General features: G+C 41.0%; 1 non-coding gene across 1 annotated transcript; it reads right to left on the minus strand.

Annotated features, from left to right (window-relative positions):
• Positions 1 to 17,016: 17,016 nt before the first annotated feature.
• On the minus strand, positions 17,017 to 17,124 carry LOC126951794 (U6 spliceosomal RNA). Its single transcript, XR_007724654.1, has one exon. It is a non-coding gene; the product is annotated as a U6 spliceosomal RNA (small nuclear RNA).
• Positions 17,125 to 17,408: the final 284 nt, after the last annotated feature.

Raw genomic sequence — 17,408 nt, forward strand, 5'->3', positions numbered from 1 at the left:
CCTCCCAAAGTGCTGGAATTACAGGCATGAGCCACCAAGCCCAGTCCATGCATTTTTCTTTTATTGCTGTTTATTGTTATTGCTGCTGCTGTGTGCTTATTTAGTGACTTTTCTGGACTAATTCTGTAAAATCTGTATTCTTTGTCATGTGTGGACCCCGAAGTCTCTGCTTGTTTCACTTAGTGGTCAACTAATGACTGGACAGAGATTTATTCATGCCTGAGCCAATCAACCCCTTAACCTCTGCTGAGAACTCTGTGTGTCTGAGCACAGCTTCAGTGCTCCAGAGGACATTTTGCAACATTGCCTTTGCCTTCATTCCTGCCCATGCAAAGCCTTGGGGTCCACAGAGCCTTCTCTTTCTTTCCTGGATTTATGCACAGCCCTGCACAAGCATGTGGCCTTCTAGATTCCATGGAATATGTTGAAGTTTTTCAAAGCTCTATTCTGTTTTGAAAGCCACATTCCCTAGTTTTTCCTTTTTTTAGTCAGCCTGTTCTTAGTTCCAACTGGTACTGCTGCCCCGGGCAGCTGCATTGTTCAACAATTGTTGTTGATCGTTTTTTAACAAATTTCCTGAGGGCAAGGTTGTTCACACAGCGTGAGCTCTGTGTCAGGTCACAGAAGGAATGCTCTGAGAGTGAATCTGTCCAGAGAGTTTTCAGATGGGCCAAATAGTGGCAACTCTCCAGGAATGAGCTTTTTGGGAGCCCCAAACATGTTCTGCCTCCTCCAGTGCCTACCAAGCTGCTAGTTTTCATAGCTATTATAGTTGTGAGGCTGTTACATGGTAACCCTGGGGTAGGTGTTAGACGAATGAAATTATGGCAAATCAAAACATAAAGCTTAGGGCCAGGCATGGTGGTTCGTGCCTGTAATCCTAACACTTTGGGAGGCTAAGGTGGGAAAATCACTTGAGCTCAGGAGTTCAAGACTAGCCTGGGCAACAGAGCAAGACCTCATCTCTACTAAAAATAAAATTAAAATTAAAAATAATTTAACTAGGCATAGTGGCACTTGCCTGTAAGTCTCAGCTACTCTGGAGGCTGAGGTGGGAGGAGCACTTGAGCCTGGGAGATTGAGGCTGTAGTATGCTGTGAACACAACTCTGTCCAGCCTGGGGGACAGAGTGAGACCCTCTCTCAAAAAAAATAAAATAAAACAAAGCTTGCTGTTCAGACATATTTATTGAATGAAACCCCTCAAATTGTTGCATGCTTTCAATTTCCAGAATTCTGAAAACATTTATTTTTGGCGATTTTTGCCATTGTTCTCACTCCTTTTATGGAGGTGAAGAATCTTGAAGGGCTCTACTTCACCATTCCAGAAATTGGGATTCTGAACATTTTTTAAATGAAAAATTATATCAAATTAATATTAATACCCAAAATGCTGGATTTTTACTTAAGCTCATTGATAGCTACCTCATTGATTTCACTTAATTTCCTTTCTCCCTTGTCAAAAATCCTGTTCTCAGTAATACCATCAAAATTGTTATTTAGCAACCAGGCACAGTGGCTCATGCCTGTAATCCCAGCAATTTGGGAGGCCGAGGAAGGAGGATGCTTGAGCTCATGAGTTTGAGACCAGCCTGGGCAACATGGTGAGATCCTCTCTCTACAAAAAAGTACAAAAATTAGCCCAGTGTGGTAGTGTGTGCCTGTAGTCCCAGGTACTTGGGAGGCTCAGGTGGGAGGATCGCTTGAGCCTGGGAAGCAGAGGCTGTAGTGAGCAAAGATGATGCCACTGTACTCCAATCTGGGCAACAGAGCGAGACCCTGTCTCAAAAAAACAAAAGAAAAAGTATATATATACACATAAATTTTGTTTTATTCTTCCATACATAAAAAACAGAGTTAGAATAACAATACCAATATTGCTGCCAATGATATAATCATTGAAAATACAATATTTTACACTTCCTTTTATCCTTAGAGTTTATCTCACTGGAAATATACAGTCAAAGTACTGTGGTATGAAAAACCATTCAAAAGGTCAACAAATCCAGGAGTTTTTTGTTTGTTTGTTTGTTTGTTCGTTTAATTAATAAGATAGGCCACTAGCTGGACAGAAGAAAAGAGAGAAAATCCAAATAAACACAATTAGAAATGATGACGGGAATGTTACTACTGACCCCACAGAAATAAAACAACCATCAGAAACTATTATGAACAACTCTATGCAGAAGAGATGGATAAATTCCTAAACACATACACCCTCCAAAGACCGAGCCAGGAAGAAATTGATGCCCTAAACAGACCAATAACAAGCTCTGAAATTGAATCAGTAATAGCCTACTACCAAAAAAAAAAGCCCAGGACCTGACGGATTCACAGCTGAATTATATCGGATGTACAAAGAAGAGCTGGTACCTTTCCTACAGAAACTATCCCCAAAAATTTAGGAGTGGGACTCCTCCCCAACTCATTCTATGAAGCCAGTGTCATCTTTATACCAAAACCTGGCAGAGACAGTACAAAAAAAATAAAACTTCAGGCCATTATCCTTGAATTTCAATTTAAAAATTCTCAACAAAATATTTGCAAACTGAATCCAGCAGCACATCTAAAAGCTAATGCACCATGATCAAGTAGGCCCCAGGATGTAAGATTGGTTCAACATACACAAATCAATAAATGTGAGTCATGAGATAAACAGAACTAAAGGCAAAAACCAAATAATTATCTCAATAGACACAGAAAAACTTTCGATAAAATTCAACACCCCTTTATATTATATTATAAACTAGGTATCGAAGGAACATACCTCAAAATAATAAGAGCCATCTATGACAAACCCACAGCCAACATTATACTGAATGGGCAAAAGCTGGAAGCATTCCCCTTGAAAACCTGCACAAGATAAGGATGCCCTCTCTCATCACTTTTATTCAACGTAGTATTGGAAGTCCCAGCCAGAGCAAACAGGCAAAAGAAAGAAAGAAAGGGCATCCAAATAGGAAGACAGGAAATCAAACTATCTCTGTTTGCAGATGACAAGATGCTGTATCAGAAAACTCCGGGCCGGGCGTGGTGGCTCACGCCTGTAATCCCAGCACTTTGGGAGGCTGAGGCAGGTGGATCACCTGAGGTCAGAAGTTTGAGACCAGCCTGGCCAACATGGTGAAACCCCATCTCTACAAAAAATACCAAAAAAATTAGCCTGGCGTGGTAGTGGGCACCTGTAATCTCAGCTACTTGGGATGCTGAGGCAGGAGAATCGCTTGAACCTAAGAGGCGGGGGTTGCAGTGAGCTGAGATCGCACCATTGCACTGCAGCCTGGGGAACAGGGCGAGGCTCTGTCTCAAAAAAGAAAAAAGAAAACCGCATAGTCTCGGCCCAAAAGGTCCTCTAGCTGATAAACAACTTCAGCAAAGTTACAGGATACAAAATTAATGTACAAAAATCGCTAGCATTTCTATACACCATCAACAGCCAAACCGAGAGCCAAATCAGAAAGGCAATCCCATTCATAACTGCCACAAAAAGTGTAAAATACCTAGGAATACAGCTAACCAGGGAAATGAAAGATTTCTACAATGAGAATTACAAAAGACTGCTCCAAGAAATCAGAGAAGATACAAACAAATGGAAAAACATCCCAGGCTCACAGGTAGGAAGACTCAAAATCATTAAAATGACTACACTGTCCAAAGCAATGTATAGATTCAATGCTGTTCCTGTCAAACCACCACCAACGTTCTTTACAGAACTATTAATAGAAAAAACTATTTCTATTTCTAAAACTAAAATTCATATGCAATCAAAAAAGAGCCCAAATAGCCAAGGCAATCCTAAGCAATAAGAACAAAGTTAGAGACATCACATTCCCTGACTTCAAACTATACTAGAAGACTACAGTAACCAAAACAGCATGATACTGATATAAAAACAGGCACATACACCAATGAAACAGAACAGAGAGCCCAGAAATAAGGCCACACATCTACAACCATCTGATCTTTGACAAAGCTGACAAAAACAAGCAACGGGGAATAGACTCCCTATTCAATAAATGGTGCTGGGATAACTGGCTAACCATATACAGAAGATTGAAGCTGGACTCCTTCCTTATACCACACACAAAAATCAACTAAGATAGATTAAAGACTTAAATGTAAAACCCGAAACTATAAAAACCCTGGAAGACAACCTAGGCAATAACATCCTGGACATTGAAATGGGCAAAGATTTCATGATAAAGACACCAAAAGCAATCACAACAAAAGCAAACATTGACAAGTGACATCTAATTAAACTTACAAGTTTCTGTACAGCAAAATAAATTATCAAGAGTGAACAGACAACCTACAGAATGGGAGAAAATATTTGCAAACTATGCATCTGACAAAGGTCTAATATCCCTCATCCATAAGGAACTTAAATTTACAAGAGAAAAACAGCCCCATTAAAAAGTGGGCAAAGGACATGAACAGACACTTCTCAAAAGAAGGCATACATGTGGCCAACAGGCATATGAAATAAAGCTTAACATCACTGATCATTAGAGAAGTGCAAATTAAAACCACAATTAGATACCATCTCACACCAGTCAAAATGGCTATTGTTTAAAAAGTCAAAAAAACAACAGATGCTGGTGAGGTTGTGGAGAAAAGGGAACACTTACACACTGTTGATGGGAATGTAAATTAATTCAACCATTGTGGGAAGCAGTACGGTAATTCCTCAAAGAGCTAAAAGGAAAACTACCATTCAACACAGCAATCCCATTACTGGGTATATACCCAGAGGAATAGAAATCATGTACGTGAATGTCCATTACAGCACTATTCACAATAGCAAAGGCATGGAATCAACCTAAATGCCCATCAATGACAGATTGGATGAAGAAAATGTGGTACACATACACCATGGAATACTATGCAGCCATAAAAAAGAACAAGATTATGTCTTTTGCAGGAACGTGGATGAGTCTGGAGGCTATTACTCTTAGCAAACTAATGCAGGAACAGAAAACCAAATACCACATGTTCTCACTTATAAGTGGGAGCTACATAAGAACTTATGAACACAAAGAAGGAAACAACAGACACTGGGGTCTACTTGATGGGGGAGGTGGGGGAGGGAGAGGAGCAGAAAAGATAACTTGGACACTGGGCTTAATATCTGGATGATGCAGTAATATGTATAACAAACTCCCATGACATATGTTTACCACTGTAACAAACCTTCATACGTACCCCCAAACCTAAAAGTTAATAAAAATTAAAACTAAAAAAAAAGAAAAAGGAAAAAAAATCTTTCTCTATGTGGGTTTGCCTCTATGTTGATAGGCAGTGAGGTTTAATTTCATTTTTGGTTTTTAGGAGTTGATTTTTAAAATTTTATTTTGGTGTTTTGTTTTTTGTTTGTTTGTTTTCAAGACAGAGTCTTGCTCTGCAGCCCAGGCTGAAGTGCAGTGGCGAGATCTCGGCTCACTGTAGCCTCCGCCTCCTGGGTTCAAGTGATTCTCCTACCTCAGCCTCCCAAGTAGCTAAGACTACAGGCACCTGCCACCACACCTGGCTAATTTTTGTATTTTTAAGTAGAGATGGGGTTTCACCATGCTGGCTAGGCTCATCTCAAACCCCTGGTCTCAAGTAATCAACCCACCTCAGACTCCCAAAGTGCTGGGATTCTAGGCATGAGCCACTGTGCCCAACCCTACTTTTGTTTTATAAATAGATAAAATATATACATAGTTCCAAAGTCAAATCTATAAAACAAGGTATACTCAAATAATTTTAACTACTATCCCTATTCCCTTTACCCATTTCCTCCTCTTCCAAGCATAAACATTTTTTAAGTGTAATTGTTTAGTCCTGCATTGCTATATCATTAATATAAGCAAATATGTTTATGGGTATATCTTTTGGTATTTAGAAAGGTTTCTATTTGTGTTCTAGCCATTACCTTTATACTAATACCTTTACTTAATACGTTTAGAGCTCTGATTTTTTACTGTTGTCTATTCGTTTCTACCATGAGCATTCCCCAGCATCCAATTTGAAGTAATGTTTTATTCCCAGTTAATATCTATTATGAACTTAATTTGTTTTTCATATACTCAATCTATTCTTCCCTCAGGTTTTGATAGTTGCATTATACTACCAGAACACACAGCCATCATGCACCGCACTTACACACTGAACTTTACAATCTTCACTTAGATTTTATTCTATAGACTAATAGACATTTAATGCTTACCAACAGTCTTTATGTCAATGTCTCTCCAGTCATTTTGTCTGAAAATCCTTCTTTAACAGATTCCCAAGGAAAGATTTTTGAAATATTATTTCCTGAATTTTCACATCTTCAGAATAATTTGTCTGAAGCATTTATAATTTAATGTCAGTTTGATTAAAGTTATTGATTCACATTTTTTCTCTCCTGGCATAAACCGTTGCAGTCAAAAAAAAAAAGTGTGATGGTGATTGAGTTCTCTTTCTCTAAATGTCTGGTTCTTTTGTCTGAATATCCAAAGAATTTTTTTCCTTTAAATTCCAATAATTTTACAAGAATATGTCTCATTGAATTCTGTTCTGAGTCATTTTCCCCCAGAAACACAATGTGTCCTTTCAAGATGTCACTTTGAGGTTCATATTTTAAGATAAGGGGTTTTTTTTATTAAAATTTTTTAGCATTTGCTCTTTTCCATTGATTGGTTTTCTTTTTCAGGACCTCCTGTTTTACATATGTTTGAACATCTTTGGATATCTTTCTGAGCTGTTATTTTCTCTCAAATTCTCTCTTCGTTTCTTTTGGATTTTTACAATTTTCCTTCTTTTAATCTCCTTTTTAAAAAATGAATGTTTATTTACTCCAGTATTTCATGTAGTTTAATCTTAATTCCTGAAATGATTTTTTAAATTTCTTTTTCTAAAGATAGTTCTGTTAACCTCTATTTTTGAATATTCCTACTATCCAAACACATCATTTCTGAGTTCTTCTACCTTTGATTTATGTTGTTTTTCCATAGCTTTTATCACTTTGCTTTATTTTAGCTTGTTTTAGAATATTAGGTTATGGTTTTCATGTCTTTTGTGAGCATCTTATGTGCTTTCATTGTCTAAAGGAATGTTATTTCTGCTCCTTATTATCACATTTTTTAAAAAATAAGAACTTTGTATGGACATTGATCATGTCCTTTTTTCTTTTTCCTGTGGCTATGTTTAAGTGAAATAATTTTTTTTTTTCTGGCAAAGGATGGATGGCCAAGGATAGATTTTCCAGGTTCCTATCTCTACAACTTCTTGTTTTGTTGTTTGTGATGAGAAAGGTGGCCTTAAGACTTTCTAAAATATGCGCTTCTGCACCTCCCACCCCTCGCTCTTCTTCTCTCCTTCTTTCCTTTGTCCCTATTGTCCTTTTCTGCACAATTTTGACTCTGCTCCCAGTACTTGTTCCTCGGTGTAGTACTAAGCAAGCTTAGTAAGAGAAGAATAATTTGCAGCAGAGATGGTATGTAGCTCATAAAGCCTAAAATATTTGCTGCCTGGCCCCTTGCAGAAAAGTGCCAAACCCTGTTCCACAGATGACTGTATCTTTTCTCTGAAGAGCACCTCCCCGCTCTGTGTGGTCTAGGTGGTGCCATCAATCTCTGTGCACCATCACCACCAGTGAGATGTGACCCTAGAAGGATCACATCTTTCTAGGATGTGAAATGGAGCCTTTCCTATAGCTGATATACAGATATTCAGAGGGAGATTTTTCTATTGGGGTTGCTTAGCTGTGGGTTGTAAATCTCAGGCTGCTGGTGGCCACTTCTCTTAGCCATATGGAGGAAACCTATTTGCAATGGGAGAAAAGGGAGCTTAGGTTATGAAGGCAGTGGGGTGATTAATGAAATCTCTGACTCTAGCTAAAGCAGCTGCATCCTTGGACTTTGTAGCTACAGGAGCCAATACATTCATCTTCTGCTTGAGCTTATGTGAGGTGGATTCTGATGCCACAACCCAAAAAAACCCAGACTTACATAGCTGCATATATAAAATCACACGTGCATGGCCATTGAAATGATTTTTCTCAAATTATTCCCTGCTAAAGGCTATTTTTTTTAACTATAAGAGAATTAAAGAGTTAAACAAAAACAAGGGAGGTAGAAGAAATTACTTTGCCCGTGAGCAAGACAATACCTTAGCTAAGATTTGGTAAATTAGTCTAAATTTTTAAAAAGCATGCACTGAATAGGCTGGGCATGGTAGTTCACACCTGCAACCTCAGTGCTCTAGGAGGCTGAGACAGGAGTATCGTTTGAGGTCAGGAGTTCAAGACCAGCTTGGGCAATATAGCGAGACCCTGTTTCTGCAAAAATAAAATAAATTAGCTGAGTGTGGTGGTGTACCCCTGTAGTCCTAGCTACTCATGAGGCTGAGGCAGGAGGATCCCTTGAGAGCCTGGTAGTCCAATGCTGCAGGGAGCTGTACTCCACTGCACTCCAGCCTGGGCAACAGAGTGAGACTGTCTCAAAAAAAAAAAAAAAAAAAAAAAAAAAAAAAAAAAAAAAAAAAAAAAGCATGAATGAAATAAGTTCAGCTTGTAGTTTATAAATAATATTGAAAATAATTTGATTTAATGAGAACAAATAACATCACATTTTGATAAGCCAGGGCTGGCAGAGGTTGAATTAGAAAACATAAATTACTATTATATTGGAGTGGAACCTATCAGAAACATCAGTGGAGCTTTTTCAAAAACCAGAATTGAAAAGGCCACACTGAGGACCTACTGGGATAACTGTGATAAATAGAAAAGCTTGGGAATTACTACTCCAATATGGTTCCTTCACCTTTAAAAAATGTGTATTTTATATTTTGCTTAATTTGGGATATTCTTAGGTAAAGGTTCAAAGTCCTTATTTCTGTTATCTCAAAATATATATTCATATTCATACCACCACCAGATGGTTTCACCAATGCTACAAAACTACTTTTCAGTTGACTACACCCAGTGGTAGCAAGGACCTGGGGAAATCTTGTAGCTCTATTAGACCAAGGTCAGACCCAAACCACAAATGAATAATGGCTAGGATATCAGAAAGGCACAGAAGCAAATATTTGAGATTTATTAAGATGTTTTATCAAAATACCGAAACAACAATTTCTTTATCTTGAACAAGAGAGTGAGTAGAAATCTGTCCCAGATAAATAACTTAGGCTTGGCTTTAATTAGCTCCTGATGTGATTCTCTGGATACTGAAATCACTCATGTGTAAGTACCGCAGATGCCAGGCCCTCAGGCACCTGAAAGCAACCTCCTTTCTCTCTTCATTAGAATGACCGAAAGGACTGCCAAACACTCAGACCAGAGCTGGGCAACAAGAGGCCCTGCAAGGTGAGAACCTCACTTTGCAAACCACAGGGGTGGAATGGAGGCTGTGGGTCCATCAGTGCTGACAAGTAGGAGCCTCCAGTCCTCAGGTCCACATCTGAGAGGGAGAGCCCATCCCCGGTCTACCAACAATTTCACCTGTAATTTGTACACACACAGTTCTTTTGTTCTGCTTAATGCTGGAAGGGATGTACATGACAAAGAGTAGGCTAGGAGGGAACAAACCCCTAGCACTTTCTTTTCTTGCCGTGCATTACATAATAACTCTTTTCTGTCCATTTTTTCTTAAAGTCTCTGATATTGAAGGGGAGCTAGTTATTGCTTTAGATGACAGGATCCAAATGATGGCTGCCATTCGGTGTCTTGCTTAACTCATTCCAAAACAGTACATGCACTTAGAAGATTTTTTCTTCTAAGAACTGAACTTGGCCATTTCCCAGGCAGCTCTATAATCCAGCAAAAAATCAGAACTTGGATCACAGATTAGGAAAGTAATTATTTGAATAATCCCTCTTGGCTTTCCCAGACACCCTCTCCCCAGCCACTTCCTAGAAGCTCAGGGCGACTTACAGCAAAGTTTTCTTATACACTTCCTATCTTAACCCAGTCTAGAAAGAGAACTGCCAGCCAGGAGCTAAGAGCAGTAGCAGCAGCAATAGTAGTAACAGTAGTAGTGACGAACCACTTTCACAAGCATTGTCCTATTTGCTGTCACAGCAATCGTATGAAGAATGAGCACAAGTACTGTGGTCTTCACTCTGTGGACCGACAGACTGAGATTCTGAAAAGTTAAGGTAGTAATTGAGAGAGCAGGTACTTGAAATTCAAGTCTTTTACCTATAACTCAAGTCAAAGAGGCTATATCACTCTACTAGTTAGTTATAGATCCTGAAGTTGACTGGCTAAATAACTAGTAGGACCAGAGAAGTCTGTCTCTCAAATGTTAATAGGAGCCTAGAGCTGAGTAGCTGGTGTTGCTTCCTGGGGCTGCCTCCTGGAAGATGCAATGGCTTTGCTCTGTCATGCTCCAGGGAGCTCAGAAGTGACAGAATGGGGACCTGGATTTCAACCTAACATAGATCTACCTGATGCTTATAGTCATCAATCGTTTACCTCAGAATTGGTGAGATAATCATGCAGAGATGGCTTAAAAATGCAGCAGACAGCCAGACGTGGTGGCTCACACCTGTAATTCTCAGCACTTTGGGAGACTGAGGCAAGAGGATCGCTTGAGTCCAGGAGTTTGAGACCAGCCTAGTCAACATAGGGGGACCTCCATCTCTACAAAAAATTTAAAAATTGGCTCGATGTGGTAGTGCATGCCTATAGTCCTAGCTACTTGTGAGGCTGAGGTAAGAGGATTGCTTGAGCCTAGGAGGTTAAGGCTGCAGTGAGCTATGATCATGCCACTGTACTGCAGCCTGGGTGACAGAGCAAGACCATATCTTCTTTTTTTTCTTTTTTTTTTGAGACGGATTCTCCCTCTGTCACCCAGGCTGCAGTGCAGTGGTGTGATCTCCACTCACTATAACCTCTGCCTCCCAGCTTCAAGCGATTCTCATGCCTCAGGCTCCGGAGTAGCTGGGATTATGGGCGCATGCCACCACACCCGGCTAATTTTTGTATTTTTAGTGGAGATGGGGTTTTATCATGTTGGTCAGGCTGGTCTCGAACTCCTGACCTCGTGATCCACTCGCCTCAGCCTCCCAAAGTGCTTGGATTGTAGGCGTGAGCCACTGTACCTGACCAAGACCGTATCTAAAAAAAAAAAAGGGGGGGCGGGGCAGGCTGTTGGCTATTGTACAAGAGACCCAAGTCAGGGGCTTAGAAAACATCCCAGGTCTCATCCAGCCCCAAGATTTCTATGAGTTCCTGGAAAAGTGGAGAGGAAGAAAGGGGGCTTTGAAAGCAGAAGTAATGATTCAGCAAGGATGTTGGCTGCATTTTTCCTCTGGAAGGTGAACCAGAGAATAAAGAACAGATTTTTCTTTATTTTGCAAGACCCAGGTAGGGAGAGTGGAGGGGAATGAAGTAATAATTAATACAACTGAAGTCAGAAACTAAAAGAATGGAGGGAACAAGCAAGTAAGAAGGAGAAGAAAGAAAACACGTTATGTTTCCTTTGAGAGAATCATTTGTCGAGACACTACGTCTCAAACCTGGTAACAGCTGGTAAACTCAGCTTTGAGTGTTGCATAAAAATATCACCTGATTTTAAAAAATCGAAACTTATTTTTAGTTCACTTTTTCCACTTCTTCCATGCAGAGATGTTCAGTCAAGCCTTACAACTGGTATTATGGGTTGAACTGTTTCCTCCAGAAAAGATATGTTGAGGTCCTAACTGCTAATACCTCAGAATGTAACATTATGCAGAAATAGGGTATTTACAGAGGTAATAAAGTTGAAGTGAGCTCATTAGGATGGACCCTAATCCAATGTAACTGGTGTCATAGACAGGGAAATTTGGACACAGAGACAGACACACACACAGGGAGAATGCCACATGAAGATGGAGGCAGGCACCAAGTGATGCATCTACAAGCCAAGGAACACCAAAGATTGCCTGAAAACCACCAGAAGCTAGGGGAGGGGACTGGGACAGGTTCTCCCTTGCAGACCTAAGGAGGAACCAGCCCTGCTGACAACTTGATCGTGGACTTCCATCCTCCAGGACTGTGAGACAATGTGTTTCTGTTGTTAAAGCCACCCAGTCTGAGGTACTTTGCTACAGCAGCCTAAGTAGACTAATCCAACTGGCTATTCGAATTTCACCTTTGTTGGATCCATGCTTTCCAGGTAAAGGCCTGGAGTGCTCTGGAACTGTGATGCTCAAAAGGCAAGGAGAATCCAGCAAGTTGGAACAGGAAGTAATCCCAGAGGTCATCAATCTTAACTTGTTTTATAGATATGAAAATTGAAGTTCAGGAGGAGTGAGTGACTTACCCAAGTTTTCACCATACAGAGTCATGACTCTATCCCAGGTTTTCAGACCTCCAGCCCACAGCTCTTTCTACCAGGCCCCGATCTTACCCAAACTGCACACACAGCCCTTCCTGTAGTTATTTACCTGTTGGTTGGTTACATGCATCTTAAGTATGAAACTTTGGGCTGGAGTTACTTGGAACCTGCTGGCTTGGCAACTGATGGGGGCAGGAGCGAGTCCTTTCTAGGGAATCTGACCAAGGGCTGCATCAGGGAGGCAACAGCTTAGAAGAGTAGATATTCCTGCTATCTGTAGACACATCACATTTCTGGTCCTTTCCTCACCTTCCTCCTCTGTTACCTTGCCCACATGGTCAATCTAAATCACAGAACTAGGAGGGCTAGAGAGGAAAATGTTCCATGTTAATTCAAATGCCAAGAAGGAGCCAGTGACTGCAACATATATTTGCAGAAGATCTTATGGAATTAAGCGCAGAATAAACTTTCTGATCCCCAGGTAAATTATCAAAGAATTGGGCTTTAATTTTTCTGCTCCTCTGCATCTATATGAAAAATTAGTCCTGGGCTACTTTCTCCAGAAGTGCAGATTGGGCCTAAGCTTGTAAGTGGTTCCCAAGTCAGAAGGTATTTGCATCTGTCTCCTCTCAAAAAGTCCTCAAGCAGACCCTTGATTTTTGTCCCATCCAGTAAACATGCCAAGTGCAAGATAACTACACATTTAAAGGAGCAGCAATTAAGTGGAATCTTGGGGAGGAAGGCATGATTTTGTCTACCATGGGAAGGAGAGCAGGGACTCCTTCTTTCTAATCTTCCTCTGTCTTCCTGGGAACTGGATTTCTCTTGATTTTGTCTCTCAACAGGAAGAATGAGGTGAGACCACAGTTAAAGTGGTCACAGCCCCCAGGAGCTGACAGGCAAGGAGGGATCTTGGGTCAACCTGTACAAAAGGGCCCAGAGGAAATCCTTTGTTCTGATGTTGAGACACGGCCGTGTGGAAGGAAACCAGGCACAGCTTGTGCACTGATAGACTGGGGAGGCGAAACACTTCAACTGCCCCTTTGTTCTCTAATGCTATTGCTCTATCTTCCTTTCTCTACCTTCCCCCATCCTACCCCAACAAGAACCAGATAGAGCCTTCCTGAACTGACCAGTTTCTCACCTGGCCTTTCTTTAAAAAAAAAAAAAAAACCAGCATTGGTACAAACACATGTGGCAATGAAGGTCAGTGTGATTTTCCCTCAAGATACAGGATTAGAGACATCACTGCTTGTTGCCTGATCTACCTGCCCCATCACTTTACTATTTGTTTTTGGTTTGGTGTGAAGCAGGGTCTGCTCAATCCAACCCTTCTGTTCTCCAGCCTTCACACAATTTCCCCACACAACCTTCCCACATTTTACAGCAGCTGCCCATCCCTCCCCACCCACAAAGTTACTGAGGGAGCAGCCACGTTTGGGCAGGGTGACCTGACCCCACACACCACCACATCTCCGTAACCCATTGGGCCAAGCCAATGTCCTGCTCCTGGGGAGCCTGGAATCCATGCAGGAGAGATGGCTCAGAAGCTGTTGACAGTGGCAGTTTTTTGCCAAGTGGATTAGTAAGCAGAGAAAGCTCCTCTGCAGCCAGATGGATGGATGGGTGGACTTGCATAGAAGCAGGAAAAAGAGAGTGAGGGAAGCCTTAACTGTCCACAACGCTTTCATTCCTAGTTCCAGAACATCCCTAAAGCCCAGCTGCCTCTCGACCTTGGCTTCGTTGATAATCTTCTAGCTTGAGCTAGTTTAATGTGGACTTCTGTTGCTTGCTTGAAACTAAAAGAACCCCCATTTATCAGAAATCAGCTCTGAAACCATTGGCTGGAGAATGGCCAGAGCTAGGGCATCGCAAGATCTCCCCCCGAAGAACAGTCCTGTGAGGCCTGGAAAATCCTCCTACTGTATCATTTGAGCCACATTTTACCATCTCACCCACAAGGGGGAAATGCAAGTTTGGGGATTGACTCTATGACATCCAGACACCTTCTCACTCCCCATTGAACTTGGAACTGGCACGTTAACCACAACTGCCAGCTCACATGCATTCTAGCTGCCATGTTTTAAGAAGGACAGTAATGGTTCACAGTCCTTTATCCAAATTCTTGAAGTCCGGTGTTTCGGATTTCAAAATTTTTCAGATTTTGAGAAGTATGGCCCATTATAAATTACGTAAATTATATAACTCCCCTGGAAGGGTCTATGGCTGTCTCCTAATCAAACAAAATACACTAATATTTAAAAAGTGGAATAAATAATGATTATAAGCAGTTTCATGCCAAGTTTTCCTTCCAAATAGTTTCATATTAACTCAGGACAGGTGTTGCCCTCAAGTGAGTTACTAAAAATCTTAGTTTCAAAGCTTTCAATATTGCAGTAATGAACCATTATGGTTCCCCATTTCACAGATAAGTAAACTGATGACCAAGATGGCTATGTACCTTACTTGGGCAGTCTGGCTGTAAAGGCCACAGCCTTAACTACCATCCCATCCTGCCACTCCATTGTTACACTGCTTCTTCAAACTTGACCCTAACCAAGAGTGGCAGGCTGGGGCTAGATCTGTTAAACCCCATGGAGGAAAATCAGAACGGGAGCTGTTGAACAGAGTAGACAAAGTCAAAGAGGAGATGTGACCATCTTCTTCAGATAGCTGTCTTCTCCTCAAATTCTTTCCCTAAGGCCTTTTCTAACCAGGGGACATTGGGCGACCAGAGACACTAAGAACAATCTTGCAAGGAGAAAGCGGTCTTGAGGTTCTGAGTGAGAGGTATGCAAAGGATAAGTAGAGGTTAATCCTAATCTTTGCCAAGTAAAGCAAAGGAAAGCTTTGAGAGTCAACAGCCTCAGGTCTTTATCTTTCAGTTTATCCATTCATCAAACACTCATTGGGTGCCTACTTTGTGTCCAATGCAATCAGCGCTGGAAAATGCCAGAGAACAAACTGCCCCTGGCTAACAAAGCCCTCTGTAAGCCTGCTCCCAGCTGCCTTTCTGATCTCTTCTCTCCCCTCTCCCACTAAATCCAGCCACACTAGCCCTTCCATGCCACAAACCCTCTAAGATCTTCCCCGCGTCGGGACCTTTGCCCTTGCAGTTTCCCTTGCAGGCATTTTCTGCTTCCCGCTCTTCCAATGGTTGGCTGCTCGGTTATTCAGGTCTCAGCTTATCCATCATTTCCTTCGCAGGGACTTCCCTAACCGCCCAATGGGAGGAGCCACCCAGTCGCTCATTTCCCCATTGCCTTAATTTTCATCTTTGCACTTATTGCTTTCTGTTTTTTTCTGTTTTTCATTTGTTTACCTTCTCTCCCTATTGAATACAGCTTTCTGGGATCAGGAAGCTGGTCTGTTTTGCAGTCTGCTGAATTCGCAATGTTTCAAACAGTGCCTAGCACATAGTAAGTAGTCTATAAATATTTATTGAATAAATTAACAAGCAAGAAATTGAGCTATATTTTGGGGATTATGTTAGCTTTGTTGTTTTTGTTTGTTGTGTTTGAAAGCCTGAAGTGTTAGACCAGAGAAAACATAACACAGGTATGTGGCTGAGATGGCTACCTGTCCAGCAACATCCATATTCCCCGTCTTTAATAACAGCAATCCTGTGTTTTAGCTGAGAATTTGTCTGACCAGTTCAAGTGTACTTCTCTTGGCATCTTTACAGCATGGATTTGGCCACACTGGGTGAGAATGAGCTGTGTCATTTCTGAGTCATGTCCTTAAAAGAAATTTATATCCTCCCCTCCCCTGGCCTTTATCCCCCTTCCTGCTACCTAGATGATATCAGGATCCAAAGCAACCCCATTGGAGCCAAAGATGGAAATCCTATGTTGAGAATGATAGAGCCGCCTTGTCATCTGTGAACAGTTTATTTCTGGATTATTACATGGAGAAAAATAAACTCCCACCTTGTTTAAGCCATTATATGTGGGGCTTTCTTAGTTACAACAGCTAAGCCAGTATCCTATGCCTAATAGAAGTTTTTAAGTCTTTTTCAACAATTTAGAGTGTTTTTGCTCTATCTGGTCTGCCTCTGCCAGAAACTACTACCCAAATATTACCTTTATTTTTTGTTTTATTTTATCCTCACTATTTGTCAAGTTAGTTCCTGTGTCCCACAACCCACTGCATTTGTGTGTTGTAGAAAAAGAAAGAAAACACATTTAATGACTGTCTACTAGCTACCAGGGACTATGCTAAATGCCTTGCCTGTAACACCTTGTTTGATTCTCCTAATAGATACATGAGTCTGATGTCATTTTCATTTTATACATAAGGAAACAGGCTCAGAGAGGTTAGGTGTCTTGTCCAAGGTCACACAGCTATTAAGTGTCAGAGTTGGGCTTTGAACCCAGAGGACGTTGATCCTGTTCATTCTAATACTCTGAACTTATATCATGGTATATGCAATGACTGAGGGCTTGCATAGGGGTTTCAAGACTTGCTTTTCTTTTGGCTGTAATTGACATCATTAATCTAATTGTGTGATTTTTCGTTTCATAGCTTGCTGCTCTTTATGATGTCTTTATATAGCCTTTATCTCTCAGGGTCATGTTTATTTGTTTATAAAAATTATGGTAAAATATAACAAAATTTACCATTTTAGTCATTTTTAACTGTACAGTTCAGTGGCATTAAGTACATTCACATTGTTGTTCAGCCCTCATCACTATCTATCTCCAGAACTTTTTTTAACCAGCCCCTGAAAAAATATGAAATGCTTCATGAATTTTCGTGTCCTCTTTGCTCAGGCGCCAAGCTCATCTCTCAGTCTCATTGCAATGTTGGTATATGTGTCGCAAAGCAAGGGGCCCTTGTGTTTAAGTCACTGGTTTTCTAACTCTTGGCTCCCCTCCCCCTTCTCTTGCTTTCCTTCTGTGATCTGTTGCCTGCAGCTCAGTAATGAATTGGAGTGTCCCAGTCATACCTGTACCTGCTCAGGATCATGAGGGAGAGGAAGGAGAAATAGGCATGATTCTTTATCTAGTGTCCTGGCTTGGATCTTATCTCTGCTTTCTGCCCCCACCAACAACCCAGGAGTCAGAGCAAGGAGATGGGAGAAGGTTCACAAACTCCCTAATTGAAATCTGAATCATTT

This window comes from Macaca thibetana, chromosome 3 (genome assembly GCF_024542745.1).
Source record: "Macaca thibetana thibetana isolate TM-01 chromosome 3, ASM2454274v1, whole genome shotgun sequence".
In the NCBI taxonomy this organism is placed as follows: Eukaryota; Metazoa; Chordata; class Mammalia; order Primates; family Cercopithecidae; genus Macaca; species Macaca thibetana.